Raw genomic sequence first — 5,613 nt, 5'->3', positions numbered from 1 at the left:
TAAGCCAAATAAACCCTTTCCTCCCCAACTTGATTCTTGGTCATGATGTTTTACAGGAATAGAAACCCTGACTAAGACAGGGTGTATGGGATGGGGAATGGTCATGGGAGGAACCAGGAGTGAGATGAAGACTGAACTGTAAAAACGGATTAAAGAATAAAAGGAAAAAAAAAAAAAAAAGAAGTTGACCAGAGCAAGAGTTAGACATGGGATTTTAACTTGAACAATTAGATGGCCATGATATTATTTATTTTAAGAAATTGGAAGGTAATCAAAGTTAGGGCTGGGGGAAGGTTCTGAAGAAATTACACTAGTCTTTATTTTTTTAATTTGAAAATACTAGCTATATTCAACTTAAATCCAATGCTAACAAGAATGGGTATAATATTTTGTCAAAGCCATACCTAAATATAACAAAAGCAAATACAGCAAACCAATAGCCAACATCAAACTAAACAGAGAGAAACCTAAAGGAATCCCATTAAAATTAGGGACAAGATAAGGCTGCCCACTCTCTCCCTACATATTCACTATTAGTACTCGAAGTTCTAGCCAGATCAATTAGGCAACAAAAGGAGGTCAATGGGATACGAATTGGAAGGGAGGGAGTCAAAATATCACTGTTTGCAGATGATATAGTATACATAAGCAATCCCAAAAATTCTGCCAGAGAGCTCCTACAGCTGGTAAACTTCAACAAAGTAGCTGGATATAAAGTTAACTCAAACAAATAAGTAGCCTCCCTATACTAAAAGGATAAACAGGATGAGAAAGAAATTAGGGAAACAGCACCCTTCACAATAGTCACAAGTAATAGAAAATACCTTGGTGTGATTCTAACTAAGCAAGTGAAAGATCTGTATGACAAGAACTTTATATCTGTGAAGGAAAAAAAATCAAAGAAGACTTCAGAAGATGGAAAGATCTCCCATGCTCATGAATTGGCAGGATTAATATAATAAAAATGGCCATCGTACCAAAAGCAATCTTCAGATTCAATGAAATCCCCACCAAAATTCCAACTCAATTCTGTATAGAGTTAGAAAGAGCAATTCCCAAATTCATTTGGACTAACAAGAAACCTAGGATAGTGAAAATTATTCTCAACAATAAAAAAATCTTCTGAGGGAATCACCATTCCTGACCTCAAGCTATACTGTAGAGCAATAGTGATAGAAATTACATGGTATTGATACAGAAACAGGCAAGTAGATCAATGGATTAGAACTGAAGATCCAGAAATGAACCCAAATACCTATGGACACTTGATCATGGACAAAGAAGCTAAAACCATCCAGAGGGAAAAAGACAGCATTTTCAACAAATGATGCTGGTTCAACTGGCGGTCTGCATATAGAAGGATGCAAATTGATCCACTTCTATCTCTTTGCACAAAGCTCAAGTCCAAGTGGATCAAGGACATACACATAAAACCAGATACACCGAATCTAATAGAAGAGAAAGTGGGGAAGAGCCTCCAGTACATGGGCACAGGGGAAAACAGAACACCAATCTCTTATGTTTTCGGAGCAACAATTGACAAGTGGGACCTCATAAAGTTAAAAGCTTCTGTAAAGCAAAGGACACTGACAATAGGAAAAAAAAAACAGCAACCCACAGATTGGGAAAAGATCTTTTCCAACCCTACATCTGATAAAGGGCTAATATCTAAATTATACAAAGAACTCACGAAGGTAAACTCCAGAGAATCAAATAACCCTACTAAAAAGTGGAATACAGAGCGAAACAGAGAATTCTCAATGAGAAACACTTAAAGAAATGTTGAACATCCTTAGTCATTAGGGAAATACAAATCAAAATGTCCCTGAAATTCCCCCTCACACCAGTTAGAATGGATAGAATTAAAAAAAAAAAAACTCAGATGACATCAGATGCTGGTGAGGATGTGGAGAAAGGGAAATACTCATCCATTCTTGGTGGGACTGCAAGCTAATAAAACCACTTTGGAAATCAGTCTGGAGGTTCCTGAGAAAACTGGGAATAGTTCTATCTGAAGACCCAGCTATACTGCTCCTGGGCATATACCCAAAAAGATGCTCCATCATATAATTAGGACATATGCTTCACTATGTTCATAGCAGCGTTATTTATAATAGCCAGAAGCTAGAAACAACTCAGATGTCCCTCAACTGAAGAATGGATAGAGAAAATGTGGTACATATACACAATGGAGTACTGTATTTCTATTAAAATCTATGACTTCATGAAATTTGCAGGCAAGTGGATGGAACTAAAAAATATCATCCTGAGTGAGGTAATCCAAACACAAAAGAACACACATGGTATGTTCTCAGTAATAAGTGGATTCAAGCCCAAAAGCTCACAATGCCCATGATATAACCAACAGACCATCTGGAAAACAGAAGAGAGGAATACCAGGGGGTGGATGCTTCAGTACTACATTGAGAGGGAAACAGGATGACTCTGGAAGGTGGAAGGAGTTTGGGACAAGGGAAAGAGAAAGAAGGTGGAGGAAATAAGGGTGGCAGCATCAGAGACTGGAGGAGATGTGAGAGAGGTACAGAAGGTCAGGAAATCAAACAAAAAAAGATAGCAGGGGGATGCGGAAATGAGAATAGTCACTGGAGGGTCCCAGACACCAGAGAAACCATGAGGGTCCCAGGACCCAAAGGGATTGTCTTTAGCTGTAATGCACAGAGAAGGGGGAGATAGAACCCTTAGAGACCACCTCCAGTAGATAGGCATGGTCCCTGGTCAAAGGATGGGGTCAACCACCATCTTGTTCCTGTCCAAAGGAAGAACAAGGATAAAAAATTGGAACAGAGAGAATAAAGAGCCAACCATGGATGGCCCCACCTTGGGATACATCGTGTCTGCAGACACCAAACCCAACACTGTTGCTGTGGTCAAGACGTGCTTGTTGACGGGAACCTAGTGTGGGGGTCCTTGGGGGGTCCTGCCAGCAACTGACCAATGCAGATATGTGGATGCTTGGAGCCAAACACCAGACTGAGCTCTAGGAACCTGGTGGGAGAGCTGGCAGAAGGACTGGAAGAGTGGAGGGAAATTGCAAACCCACTGGAAAAACAACATAGGCTGGTTCTCCCAAAATCTAGACCATCAACCAAGGAGTGTACCTGGAGGGATCTGCCCTGGTTTAGGGGGATGCTGGAGCTGTGGGGTAGGAGAGTGTTGGTGCATTGGGGAGCGCTCTCATACAGGCAAAGGGGAGGGGAGGGACATGTGGGATAGGAGGTTGTTGGAGGTGTAACAGCAAAGTGGGATATAATGGGGTGGGAGGTTGGTGGAAGGAGTAACCAGGAAGTGGGATATCATATGAGATGTAAACAAATGGAATGATTAATTTAAAAAAGGAAGAAATACCAATGGTAGAAAGATACTCTATGTCTGATCTGGTGCTAAGGGGTAAGAAGTATCAAACTAAACTAGAAAGCTAATATGGCATTGTATTAGTCAGGGTTCTCTAGAGTCACAGAACTTACAGATAGTCTCTATGTATAAAGGAATTTATTGATGACTTACAGTCTGCAGTCCAAATCCCAACAATGGTTCAGTAGTAGCTGTGAATGGAAGTCCAAGGGTCTAGCAGTTGCTGAGTCCCACACCGCAAGAAGGCGAGAGCGAGAGCCAGACTCCCTTCTTCCAATGTCCTTATATGGTCCCCAGCAGAAGGTGTAGCCCAGATTAAAGGTGTGTGCCACCACACCTTTAATCCCAGATGACCTTGGACTCGGAGATCTCCCTGTCTTCTCAAGATCTCCATACCAAGATCCAGATCAGAAACTTCTATCTCCCAGTCTCCAGATTAGGTCCACTGGTGAGCCTTCCAATTCTGGATTGTAGTTCATTTCAAATATAGTCAAGTTGACAACCAGGAATAGCCACTACAGGCATTCAGAAATCTCAGGCAAGGTTATAGCAGTTTTGACAAAAAAAGAAAAAAGAAAAAAGAAAAAAGGATAGACCAGCAGAAGAAGAAGGTAAGCAGTAAGTGGCGTTATTGATGAAAATCTAGAGGCTTATCAAATTCAAGCGAGAGAAGCATTTCTCACACAGGGAGTAACTAACAGTATAAAGTTGAGGATTCAGATAATGGCACATTAGATCTGATGGCAAGTGAGGGAAACTTACTGCGATTATAGAGACTAGCTAGTAAGTCACATCGGCCTTGTATATGAAGTGATAATGCCTTCAATTTGGTATGAAGATAAATCAATGACTGGAAATTACAAGGTACTAAGAACAAAGCAAGCAAGAGGTGAAAGTTTGGTAGCTATGTCAAGGAAAAAATGGCTTTTCTTTTTCTCAAATCTGGCTTCTGGGAAAATGTGAGACATGAAGAAAAACACTGAGAGTGCTTGGAACAAAGCCAGTTGAGAGAACATAAACACTTCCAATCTACTGTCAGCGCCTATGTCACTCTCTGAAGTCATGGAAATTTCCTATTTTCCCTTTTAGTTTTAATCTCTTTATAAAATAATTGTTGAAAAAATTGTAATGTTCACAAACATAACAATATGAGAGAAGTATCGATTTAGGGCAAAATCTTGATCTCAAGTTTGGCATCATGTATTGGTTAACTTATCCAATGCGCAGTTAATGAAGGCTTAGAATTTAAAAATGATAGGCCCACATATGTTCTCAGTTAAATTTTTGCTAATGTGAATTATCTAGAGAACTATAGCTGAGAGTTATTTCACACGTGCTTTTAGAAATGGATCTTTCTGAAAAAGAACTGGTGACTGAGTATAGATGACTTCTGATATGCTTGCAAAATATTTCCTGGAAACTATATTTTAGTTTAATTCACTTCATCTTTTCATATTTGCTAATAAGACATCTCTTTGGCTGGGAATCCTTTCTGGCTCATCCAAGCACAGATCACCTGCTGGGCCACTGCAGACCCTGAGTGAGCTTGTCATTCTGTTCTCCTCAGCGGAATATGACATGAAAGACATGAGCTCAGCAGGCTAAGTGGTGAAGCCAGCATAGGGAGCATTAAAGAATTTATAGCTCTGTAAGCACGTGAAGCTTCACCTCCTGCGGAGCTGTGTGACATGCCAAAGTAAATAATCTCATTCCCTACATAAATAACATTTTAGTGACTCTTCTTACCACCCCAACTATTTTATGACATGGTAGGTATCAAGAGAGCTTGTTTTTATATTAGCTACATTTTGAAAACACAGTACATGTAGCACAGTTTATTTAATTCAAAAGGTGCTACCCATTGATGAGACAGATTACCAGATCATAAAAACAGGCAAACATCAATGTTTTCAACCCTCAAAAACAGGCATCAAAATGCCAACTATAGCATCAATTTTTACTCAGATAAAGTATTCTTTCACATAAATATATCGCTGATTTCAGACCTATGCAAAACAGCCTGTGAAATTCCATTCTGCACAATGTCTCAGATGACATGACTCACTTTGAAGACATGAAAAATTCCTAGAATCCAATGTAAAAAAAAAAAAAAAAAAAAAGCTGGGATACTCTACTCAGGCAAGGGTCAAAAAAGAAGAAGAAAGAAGAAGAAGAAGAAGAAGAAGAAGAAGAAGAAGAAGAAGAAGAAGAAGAAGAAGAAGAAGAAGAAGAAGAAGAAGA

Source organism: Mus pahari, chromosome 12 (assembly GCF_900095145.1).
Source record: "Mus pahari chromosome 12, PAHARI_EIJ_v1.1, whole genome shotgun sequence".
NCBI classification, from domain to species: Eukaryota; Metazoa; Chordata; class Mammalia; order Rodentia; family Muridae; genus Mus; species Mus pahari.
This window is presented reverse-complemented; position numbering follows the sequence as displayed.